At 34.7% G+C, this 13,338-nt stretch overlaps 1 protein-coding gene across 1 annotated transcript in view; it reads left to right on the top strand.

Moving 5' to 3' along the window:
• Window positions 1-13,338, top strand: part of LOC147065433 (rho guanine nucleotide exchange factor 17) — a 178,831-nt gene that overhangs the window by 73,073 nt on the left and 92,420 nt on the right. The window lies entirely within an intron of this gene.

Below are 13,338 nucleotides of genomic sequence, written 5' to 3' on the forward strand. Positions count from 1 at the left end.
AAGGATTTTATACCGTTGAAAACAAAGTTGGTACTTACACAAATCGCTTGGACGCAGAAGAAAGATTCCGTGAAACTCTTGACATCCAAAATACCCTGATAACATTGTTGTGTTATCAAAAATGAAACAACACATTTTTTACAAAACCTGAAGTGGAGATTTTTCAATGAAATGGCTTCATTTCTTCAATCCTTATTATTATTGTTGTATGACGTATGCTATTATTATTACAGATGTACATTTTTTTAAGTATATGTAAGTATATTTAGTATTTTTTTATTGTGAAAGATTCGTTCTTAAACGGTTCTTTTTTTAGTTTGAAGTCTGGAGAGTAAATAAATTCGTTTAATACCAATGATTTTTAGGTCTATGGTCAATATTTTAGTTTGTTATAATCGTTTACCTCTATCTAACAGGCAGTCCCCGCCACTGATTAATAATAATATACCTATTGTATTGTGACAACGGAATAAAAAGTTGTGAAAACAAAAGAAAATTAACATATTTCAATGGTGCTCGAAATATGTTGGTATAATTATAGTATCTCGATCTCAGATACGAGAAACTTTTATTTATTTCAAAGATCTCTGTATAAATTATCTGTTGACAGTTTACAGTAGTATAGTTGACAGATCTGAATTATTATAATTATTATTAAGTTTTCATAACAGATTGCTATGCAGACCAAGTGTTAGAATATGTTTAAACAATGACAGTTTTCCTGACCATATTCCTCTTTAGATTCATTGACTTTTGTGTCTTTCAATAAATACTTATTGCTTGGCCCTTTCTTTTTGAATGATTTTGAAGAACATACTACTCGTATGTTTCGTATAGAATAATAATACTATAAAGTAGTGGCGAGGGGTGGAGGTAGGCTGTTGAGATTCGACATAAATTGTGGACAATAAATTTTGCAGTCTTACTTACCTATTTGTTTTCATTGAACTAAGAAAACAATATGCAGATGGTGCTGGTGAGTTTTTAAAATTCAATTTAACCCTGCCTAACCAAACCATAATAGTTTGGGTATGCTATGGGCGATCCGTCAAAAATAGTGCACACTTTTTCAGTCATACTTCTTTATTTTAGTTGAATTAACAATACATATTACTGATGGTGTTTGTTAGTTTTTTTTTAATTCATTAAGCCCTGCCTAAACTTTTATAGAAAACCGAATAGTAGTGACTATTATTTACTATGGCTTAGGTGAGGCAGCGTTTAATTGAATTGAAAACTAAAAAATACTTACTATTTATACACATTGTAGTCTTAAATCAATGGGAAAGAAATACGTTTGACTGACAAAGTTTAGTGTGTACCATAGAGGTATAAATAAAGTGTGTAGGTACCTACTATTTATGTCGGATCTTAACAGGCTACCTCCATCTCTCGCCACTGATATAAAGATATTATTCCTGATTCGTTTACTAATTTATATGTATACGAGGAAGACACGTGGAACCAATGAAATGACAAATAAATAGTCACAATGGAAAAATTGCGTCTGCTAAGTAATTAAAAGTTATGATTGCGATAGGTAAAAGTTTACAAAACAAAAACGTGTACATACCTAACTTCATACCAACCATTTCGTTTGTGATTTTCCCACAGAGAAGAGAACGCATAAGTAATGCACTGCCAAGGATGCATTTACCATACGGAAAAGGTCATTGTATTAATTAAAATAAAACACAATAATATTATGTAGTGTTCATACTATACTTACTATATAATAACAAGCACGACCGGTATAGTTTAGTTAGTATTTTTTTACTTTTTTAAACTTTAATTAAATAAGTACTTGGTGTTTATATAACAAATAATTATTGTAGTCTTGTATTTTTTTTATAAATAACACTAAGATCTCACTGCTACGTGACCATCTGTTTCCGGCACAACTGCTCACGGTGAACTGCGATACGGCTAACGTCACACGTACAATTTATATGTAATCGATTGTAGAAGATGGGAGTCGACTTCTAAATAACTTTTCAATTACCTGCCTGCACCTTCAAGTAAATTACTGACTACGAACGAAGGCCCAAATTATTTGCAAAAATCGATTACGTTTAATGCTCCACTGTTACTATGATCTTAAATATTAAAAATAACATATTTCTACGAAATTGTAGGGGATGACGTTCCATCCCATACTCTAGTTATGAAGTCAATAAATTTATTGAAAACTATACTTACATTTGGAGAGGTGAAGCCATATAAAATGTTTTTGGCAACATGTGAAGCACAGAATATGTCCTGGTTTGGTTATTTATTTTACTAGTCATAGTACTGATTTGACCAAGCCTTTATTGATTATACCTACATGATAATATTTTATAACAAAAATCACAGAGAATCCCTTCTTGTCTGACACATTAGTTGGTTGAAAAAATAACAGAAACTTTCATATACGCCTGGTTTGTTTAATGTTTAATCGACTACAAAATAAACATTCGTTGTCAAGATAATTGTCTGCACTGAAGTGTGCAGGATTTCTAATTTAATTTTGAGAATAACTAAGTACTAAACTTTACTTAAAGCTAAATAATATTCCTTCATAGAAACCAGATTTCAATAGTTGGATCAGTCTAACAGTTAGACCGATCAAACTATTGAAATCTGGTTTCTATGAAGGAATATTATTTAGCTTTTAGAGTCTAACTGAATATTGGAGACTCCGACAGGATGTCATTACCCAGAGTCTCCGCATCCTTATGTGCAATGTGTGCGTCTACCATTGATATACTACTGGATGAATCATATGCTTCTTAAAATGACGCCCAATTTTCAGCGAGTCGGCCTTTGTTAAAACTTACTGGGTAAGCCCGACTAGCTTGCATCTTACTCTAACTAATAGTCAGCGCATGACGACTTGCTCTGTCTGCTTTGCATTGCAGCCACCCTTAGGTTCACTATTCCAAGAACGCAAATTTAGTTTTACAGCCAGGGCAATACGGGTGAAATTCGGAAATCCATGTTATCGGTCTTAACGCATTATACCTACAAGGAAATATAATAAGACGATATTCATAATATCTTTTGTGGTACACTTTTAAAATGACACTTGTATGGGAACTGCTCATCTAGTAGTATATAAATGGCGTCTACCTCTTGGATTTGTCTCTCTGTACTGGCCGCTTATTGATTCAATAGCCTTTACGAGGATGGAAATTCTTGGTCGCTCAAAGGATGGCGAAATTTAAATGTGGTCACGATCCTCAGCCATGAGTGCACGACCAAGAAGAGAGAGAGAGTTATTGAAGTACGTGACGTTAATGATTGCTAATTACGTATAAGTATTTCTTATGTATCGGTTCAACAGTAATGAATGATTAACTGCATAGGTCTGCAATAATTATGAGACATTTTAATGAGATTGCATAGATGATCTGCACACACCTGGCCTATATTATAGATACACGCTGATAAACGAGGAAGATTACTATTTCATTTGAAGTTACCTGTATTATTATTATTATAACTTAGTGTACAGACTGTGTATAGGATTCCTAGTTTCACTGTTATTACTAATTCAGTCAACCTTCTCTATTACAGTATACCATAAAAGCTACTGCGTTATGTTGTCCACAGAAACTTAATTTTCAGATAATATCATATGCGGAAGTTCCTGCCGAAAATTCAACTTTTACAATATTACTTATAGTGAAAAATTCATCGCCTCAATAAAAATATTATTTGATTTGGTACACCGGAAAAAAAACAAACACGTACATAATATTATAAACAATATTTATTTAAAATACGTATAAGTAGTAGAATTTAAATAGTCTAAACTATGTTATTTCCTATATGATCTCAGAGAAAACTCGAGACTTGGATCAACCGATATTTTTTGAGCCTCCTTCATCAACATTCAAAACTACGGGGTAAAAATATACAATGCTAGTTTGTGTTCATAGTATTTAATATTATATTTTAGTATTTAACGAAATATTTTCACGATTTCGCACCAGAAAATTTAGAGATTATTTCAGCTCTACAATCCTACATACTATTGACTCATTGTTGATCGTAGGTAGTAGTAGGTAGCCTTAGTGTTTAATCCTTATCAGTAGGTATTTACACTAAATGATCTTCCTATTTCTTGTATCCTCACAAACAAATTGCAAAAAGCCAGACAAATGTAATTGAGGTCTCTGAAATCGTGAGACCCGAAGCAACTGTCCTCTATTCTATTCCCCATGTCTCTGACACTGTTTGCGTATAGGTATAATAAATCAAATAATATTTTCGTATAAAAATATATATATTATGAGTTCTATATAGTATATAGTTTGATTTGGTTAAAAATACTGTTATGACTTATATATAAGCCGTATATCTTCCTCGTTATCACCTTCATAACTGACGATCTTGATAATTCTAGTTATTACAAAATTCTGCATCAGCGTTCTCCAACAATCCTTACCCTCTACAAACCTTGTGGAGGATGCTATAGATTTTTCAGTGATATCTTTCACTCGGTCACTTCACCTCACCGACGTCCTCATTCTACCATATAATAATAAAACACGTCTTATATCTTATATAATCGATAATATTGCTGCAATTATATTCACAAATTCGGCATATTACAACGTTTTTATTAGCTCGTATTCTTGTTTGTCCGGTGGTTGTTTGTCTAGTAAAAAATTTGCAATCGATTTTTAAATTAGACATTTGAAACTTTTATAATATATCAGAAAACGGTGCCAATGCATTCTTTTAATACTTTTAGCCATTCATTTTCAGTTAATTCTGTTTTGTATGGAAAGTTATTTCAGAAAAATCCGTAAAAAGTAAAAGACTATTATCGGTTGCTAAGTGGGTCCTAGCAACTAAATTATTAATATAATATATACGTGCGTTACTATGGAAATCAAAATGAAATGTCAAAATGACATTTCAGTATTCTATATTTGTTTGCTTGTTTGTTTATTATTAACTTCATATCAAGTACAAATTTTACCATATTGAGCATAATAATTCAACAGAAAATTTAAAAACGTTGTATATAAAAAGTTCTTTTTATCTTGTAATTATTTTCTGTTTAGATTCTTGTCCAGTTGTCGCATTGTTCAATCCTTAATAATGTATGTAAGTACATTTTCCATTTATTAAAGTGAGCTGCTATTTTTACAAATTTTCAACATATTATTTGTTTTAGCCGATTGAATATGCGATTTAATCGACTGAATCAATTCAAATAGTATTTTTATTCAGGTGGTGGATTGCCTCCAGACACCAGAGTATTACTAGACCCAAATACGTCATGTTAAACTGGTAGTTCAGGGGAGGGCAAACTGCGGCCCGCGGGCCGCATGTGGCCCGTCGGGTATTTTTTGCGGCGATTACGAATAACTTTTTTATATATTTTTTAAAAATATTGACAATAGATCAAAATTTGAAGAATTTGTTGTTTCGTAAATGTATTATCTCAGTACGTCTTCCTTGCGTCTCGTCTCACACTATGTAACCACTATTTTCTACGTTGAACATCGATTTCAATAGATATTGATAGTGTACCGACAGAGCTACAACTTGAGATTATTGATCTGCAGTGTGACACTGATTTAAGAGAATTGCATCGTCGTGAAGAAATCTTCAAATTTTACAATGCCCTTAATTCAGACAAAATCGACCAACTTAAAGATTATGCAAGAAAAATGTTCGTTATTTTTGGATCAACCTATATTTGTGAACAAACATTTTCGATCATGAACCTCAATAAAAAATCTTTACGATCAAATATCTCCGATGCCCATTTACAAGCAGTTTTGAGAATATCAACTACAAAATTAACACCTAAGTTTAAAAAAATGTTCAAAAATGTCCAACAGTTTCATTCTTCTCATTAATTTTTTTGTAATGTTTATTTTTCGTGATAATAAATAGTGTATATCTAAAAATGGTACTTTACTTGCGGCCCGCAGCTCATTTTGAATTCTTGAATTTGGCCCTCCATCCAAAAAGTTTGCCCCCCCCCTGTAGGTAGTTAGAATAAACGTTTTTACAAAACAGCTTTTGTGTATAATAATTATTGTTGTCGCCGTACTGTGTTAAAACAGTAGCAACAAATTAGCCGCAGGTAAGTAATTGACAAGCGTTGGCCTGCCAAAAATAATCCACTTTCGATGGCCGGCAGTTCAAGACACGCCCTGTCTCGTCTCCAGTTCTTGGCAGCTAATTCAAAAATACCTGCTTTCGCCAGACGATCACGTTTATTAATTTTATGAAGATTATAATAAAAATGTTCTATAATCATTAGGAAAGAAGGTGTGTTCTTTAGACAAAGTTTTGTTATCATCTTTTTACTTTGATTGAAAAAAACCTCTTTTCACAGCTATAATTTATGTAAGTAGTATTTTCTGAATACTTTTAATGGCGGGTCTATTATTTTTCCTTTTACGTAGGTAGTTATTTCCTTTTTCTATAAGTTCATGATAGGTATATGATGATATTTACGGTTACGTGAAGAGCAATTTGGTCATGTTTACAGATTTTTACGAGGAATAGAGGAATGGATGATCTATTTGCCTAATCCAGGTGTCAACAAACTTTTGAGACAGACGAGTCAAAAATCAATTAATTGCTCAATGATTTCTATTAATTTTAAGAGCGATAGATATACATAATATGATAACATGGTAGGTAGTAAGGAAACTAGCCATATTTAGAAAAGTAAACGGGAAAAGAGGAAGAATATCCGCATGTTGAAAATCATTGTGTCTGCATTCTGTAGAGCTTATATAGAATACCAGCTGCGTTACGAAATAAAATTGCAATTTTTAATTATGATATTCAGTACCACGATGTACAACTTTGTCGTATCAATATGAAATACAGAACATTTTAATTGGATGGCATTGGGACGATTTGTAATAAAATCTAGGATTTCTTCAATATTCATGAATACCAGAAACCTTCTAGATAAGAAAAAAGATCCCTTATGCTTAAAATAACTGTCCTGAATTATTTTCCTGGTGGTATTTTTATATGTATTGTACCTATAAGTTTTGGAAAGAATACGACATGTCACATTCAATACTTCTGGAGAATCTCCCGCGCGTATCAAAGAGCCACATACGGCTCGTGGCCTGCCATGTGCCGACCCCTAGTTGGGACCCCCATTGGGACCTTGCTCTGGAGTGAATACAAATATATAAACAACGTGTCAATTTTGACAGACACAAGTTTTAAGCCTGCGACCAAGGCTTTAGTAGGTATATCCCTCAGATAAAGCTTCGTAGCACCATGCAACTAAAATCATGGCCTCCTTTAAAAACTTCCTCCATCCTAGACGATCCAGTGTCGACACTCTCCAGTTGCTTTGACCGAGCTTCCTTAAATCTCCTGTGACGCAGTCCAGCCATCTCAATTTCGGCCATCCAAGTCTTTTCTTGCTCTCCGGGTTGCGTACATAGCCCGCTTTGCTGGTATATTCTCTGGCATTATATGCACGTGGCCGATCCAGTGCAGTCTCTGCATTTTCATATACGTGATTTTTTCGCCCGTATAAAGTATTAACACCCCGAAATTTCCGGTTGAGTTGAATATATTTTTGAAGTACTTAGCTTTAAGAGAATATATAATATTTAGATGTTAAAAATCTACTTTTCTAAACAAGAATATTAAATTAAAAAAGAATGTACCAATTTTTAACTTAATTGATTCCAAAAGAATAATTATTATGTACGTACATTAATTTTAACAAATTAATAATGGTGGTGCGGGGTTGTGCCATTTGCATTTTTAGGCAGTCTTTGTGAATCTATACATTAAGATTGGATTATTAGAGTGCTTCCCAAACTTTTTCATAGTACGGTCCCCAAAACATGAAAAAAAATAATCCCCGACCCTCTCACCAAAACTGTACACATTCCTGCTAGTTTTCCTACAATTTGCTTAAAATTGAAAAGTTTTATTGGCACGTTTAATAATGACGTTTTGTTTTTTTTTTGTTTTTTACAAGTTGCAAACGGTGGACACACATTCTTTTTTGCGGCACCAAACATATTCTGTATTTGAATGGACGCAAACAATATTTATGTTCTTGCCGTTCACTACATTTTATACCATTAAAACATTTTCCTCCAATTAACACTTTTAGCAGCCGTCTTTATTGCGATATTTATACATTCGAACAAAAATTCTGTAAACATTTACATAATAAAAATATTTAATTAATTTCCAGGAGCTTTTGACTGACCATTGTGATTACATTAAAAGCAATTATCGACTATTTTAGAGACGCTTTGTTTAAAATTCCTGGATCTGAGGTCTCATGACTTTCTCCAGTTTCTATAAAAAATACGCATTGGTCTAATCTAAACAAAACTTTTAGTAAACTGTATAGGGCAATGGTTTTCAAACTTTTTCGTTCTACAGCGCCTCTTTGAACTAAGGTTGGTGGAATTAATAATTTCTTAGAACAGCACACTTTTAATACCTATGCGTGATACGCACAAGCTAGAGGTTTTCTATTTTTTTTTGTAGCGAAAGTTAAATGTACCTATACCGGGTAAATTGCCTAAGGTAAAAATGTATACTGGCTTATCCTACCGGATGTGGTAACAGTTTTAAAGCAGGGTTCGTTTTATTACTATAGTAGTACATGCAATAAAACCAAGGGATACATTGCGCCTAGAATGTCCTCAAATATTAAATGCGCGTTATGTAAAGTATCAAACTTTAATGCATTTTATGACGTAACTATTGAAAATAATATATTTTTTCACACTCGATATCCGTACCCTATTATATCAAGGTTAAGCTAGTTACCATTAATCGTATGTTCCCTGATGTATACATATTTTCTATGCTTCATATTCGCGACTATAAATCCTTGCATGTATAAAACCCACATTATGCCGGATCCACACGTGCTACACCACTTAGCTCGGTTACCAGGTAACAGGCCTAGGAAACAGAACCTTTATATAGCGTATCACTATAACTTTACATAACAAAAAGCAGAAAACGCTGGGCTGCAAATAAACCAGTCAAAAACTAAGTATATAATCAGCACACGCGATCAGGTACCGCTGCAGAATATAGACATAGGACAGCATGCATATGAAGGGGTGGATAAGTTCACGTATCTCGGATCCAGCCTAAATACCCAAAATAAGACAGCAGAGGAGATAAAAATCCGCCTTCTCTCCGGTAATAAATGCTGGCATGCCTGCAAGCGACTGGTATGGTCGAAAATTCTAGGCCGAAGAAGTAAACTTCTAATTTATAAAACAATTATAAGGCCAGTGGTCACTTATGGCTGTGAGACTTGGTACTTCATTCAAAACGAGGAAAACAAATTAGCTGTCTTCGAGCGAAAAATACTCCGAAAAATCTTTCGACCCACGTTGGAAAATGGGAACTACAGAATAAAAATGAACTACGAGTTGGAAGAGCTGATTGAACAACAAACAATCATAAGATACTGTAAGTCCCAAAGACTACGATGGACGGGACATGTGGAGAAAATGCCTGAAGTTAGAGAGCCAAGGATCATGACGAAGTGGCTACCCCAACGGAAGAGACCCAGAGGCCGTCCAAGAAGGAGATGGGCTGACGCCGTAGAAGTGGACTGGCTTCATATAGGAAGACCCGGTAACTGGATAAGTGTGGCGAGAGACCGGAGTGAGTGGAGAGCGGTTGTGGAGGAGGCCAAATCCCACCCCGGGATGTAGCGCCGTGGAAGAAGAAGAAGAAGATAACTGTACATAATAAGTAGGTACCTATTTATAAAAAAAATCAAATGTTAACATGTTCCTTAAGGTCTCCGTGATATATTTTAAGATATATATTTTTTTGTTTAATTGACTCTTGCAACACTTGAACCTGACACAATTATGCAGCCAAAAAATAAATACGCAGCGCGATTTGTAAAATTAACGAATTTTCGTTTGACAGAGATTTAAATTTGGAATGTGGCAGCCATGAATGCTGTGACATGAGCTATGTATGTTGCACGACCGCTAAAACTAACTGAGAGATCCTCGGTTGCCACAATATTTCTCTCTATGCAGCATTTTTATTATATTAATATAAGTATTTTTTTTTTAATAACTATTTACGCGGGAAAGAACCACCAAGCCTATTCGAATTCTATCTAGCTTTTATTCCAAATGCGACAGCGGTGATTTTCTTTGACGCAGATGACGTAATCGATTCGTCAGAAGATGTAAAACGGGTCTCGAAACTGTTCAAGCCAGTCTTACGATTATTAAATTATACCAAAAACCAAAATGGTTATTTGAATCATAATAAAATCACAGCAATTTACAGTAAACACACAAATGCGTACTTGTATTTGTATACAAATACAACAAGATAAACCATCAATAGTATTTCCACCCAAAACATGGGCATTAGTATATACACACCATTTAAATATTTATAAATAGTTGTTATGCAATATTTATTTATTTATTGGCAAGTGTATGTCAGTCTGTACTAGACCATATAGCGCCTGTACACATGTATGGATTTACTTGCACCAATATTGTGTATTTTAAACTATCTCGATAATAACTAAACGTAAAAGTGCTGACTGTCTTGCCAATCTCATTCTTCAAGAGTAAGTGGTACGCGATATTGTCATTTTATGGTACTCTTTGACATGTAGTGAAAATCTGTTAACATCAAAATGAGTCTCTGCATGTTTTGGTTCGTTTTTTTTGTCGGCAGGTTCGCTACTATCGTTCTACTGCATAGGCGTAGATATTGCACGGTACAATTGTCGCGTGAAAATTCAGAAGCACATGCATACAATCTTGCAATTTGCTCGATTATACGTGTTTACATGTGCATTCTTGTTATGGCCGCGACAATATGTACTGTCAACCAGAGCATTGGAGCGGACCCTTTTTTGAGTTGCCCGCTCCAGCTCCGCTCCGGGACCTAAAACTTGCTCCGGCTCTGCTCCAGGGTCTTCTCCGCTCCGGGTAAAAAGTTTTAATATTTATTATATGTACTTATACAAATAGTAGTTTTAAAATAATCGTCATTTTCATTACTAATTCTATTAAACAAAATTACCGGAAGCAAATCGTCTCTCATTATTTGCCTCTTCTGTCAAAAAAGTGAGGTTATTTATCACTCAGCAGTGTTGCCATATTTCAAATAATTGCAATGTTGCAAAGTGTCAAAATAAACTATGTTCATTGGATTTTAGGACGAAAATTTAATAATAAAAAAAAAACATCAGGAGCAGTGGAGCACTACAAACTTTCGGTGCTCCGGCTCCGCTCCTGCTCCGGGTAAAATCCTATTGCTCCAGTGCTCCGTGCTCCGTGCTCCTGCTCCGAGCTCCGCTCCAACGCTCTGCTGTCAACAGTAAAGACATGCACAATAATATATGTAAAGGGGGTATTACGCTATGTTGTATTATTATTTTTAACTTTGTTTCATCTGTCTTATTACATATTATGATCTGTAATAAGTATACGTTTCGTGCAAATAAATCAATTTTAATTTGTATAATAATGGCAGCCCTGCATCCTTCCAAGACACCGCGAGATATCAACTCGACCGAAATAAATGGCCAGCTACCCAGTAACGATACGATGACTCAATGTTGTTAAAATCTGTTGTTCTTGCCGAAATAACGGCCTGGCTGCAAGACGCATTACTTGCGAATGCATTGGATTTATAAACGCATGTATGTACAGGTAGATGCACCTATTATAAAATCAGCTGTCCGCCATTCAAAGTGTTGAGCTTTCGAGCCTTGGACGCACGTAGATTTACTTGTACGTAGTTATATTTATTTCCGTGGACGTATGCATAATAACGGACCATTCCACTATGAAAGTTGTGAGGGGTGTTTGGATATAATTAGATTGTTTTAAATAACACGTTTTTGACATAATACTTCCGATTTTCAATAATAATTGCCTCGCCAATGAGTAGTTCTAGTTAGTTACATAATCTTGCTGGTGATGATGTATGTGTCCCTGATAAATGTGTGTGAGTAACCATCTATAAAATCAGTTGTTTATTTTGCCAAGGTGCATGACTCTAGTCTATTATTGATTGGTAATGTTAATTTGGAGAGCAATAACTGTATTTAACTAAATTGCTTCAGATTGGTATCGATTTATTCCAATTACGCAAAAGTAAATTTACACCGTATTCGATTAATGTAGATATAGGTATACCCCCAATATATTTTTGTATATTCGTATTTGTTCAATTTGGTGGAGTCCGATGGGCGGGTCATGCAGCAAGAATGGACATTGCCCAATTGTCGTGGGTCGGCAACACGATCGTGGTCGACTGGCAAGCCCAGACTATGATGGTTAGACGGTGTCGGCAAAGATGTTTTAGCGGCTGGTGTAGCACATCAGTCAGAGCCTTCGTTCTATTCCACTCGCTTTGGGTGCAATGGAATAAAGGCACTGGAGGACACTAGCGTCATTGGCCCAGGATAAAGCGAGTTGGAGAAAGTTCTTGGAGGAGGCTAGGACATGTTCTGGGTTGTGATGCAACTGATGATGATGATAATATATAAACACACACACACATATAAGAGTGGTAGGGTGTGATTCGAATTACGGGTCTGGCAAATTCTCATTGTTTTTCAATATGTGTGTTTGTGCTCGTGGAGTATGAACCTAATAGGTTGAACAAGTGGCTAACATCTATTTATCGTAGAAACAAAAATATATTAATACAACTTCCACTCTGTGGAAGCTCATGATCCTCTTAGGATCGAACATTGTAATGTAATGTAATTTAAAAAATACTATATATTATAGTTATACAATTATAATATTCAAAGTTATGAAGATGTATCTTAATTGTATAATACCTGAAGTTTGTGGGTCTGCAATGGTGGGCTATCGTTTATTCGAGAAACTCTGTGCATCCGGCGTCGCCGCTTTCCAACTAATTTGACTAAACATTCACAAATATCATGAAGCGCAGTCCAGCCACCTCAGTCTCAGCAGTCAAAATCTTCTATTACTTCAGAGGATGTTTACATACCCTGCCTTGCTGGTAACTCCCCCAGCATTCTATGTAGTTATGCTACACGATCGGTTTATTTTCATAAAGCATAATATACGACGTCTTTTCATTATATTATATTGACCTCAAAGTGCCATTTTTATTGATAGCCACCAACAGATCGTTTTATGGATTTATTTGTACTGCGAGTGCACGCACGGGTACGACCCCGAGCTGATAAACCCCACCCCCAAATTTAAACATCTCAATAAATATAATCAATAATAGCCAAATCCTTGAAAATCCTCGTTTGAAAACATGGTTTTGGAAATGCAGTTTTTTAAGAATTATGAAAATTGTCATTTACTCAATAATTTTATTATT

Source organism: Rhyacophila brunnea, unplaced genomic scaffold, assembly GCF_057557595.1.
Source record: "Rhyacophila brunnea isolate RB1 unplaced genomic scaffold, BYU_Rbru_1.0 scaffold_6, whole genome shotgun sequence".
Taxonomy (NCBI): domain Eukaryota; kingdom Metazoa; phylum Arthropoda; class Insecta; order Trichoptera; family Rhyacophilidae; genus Rhyacophila; species Rhyacophila brunnea.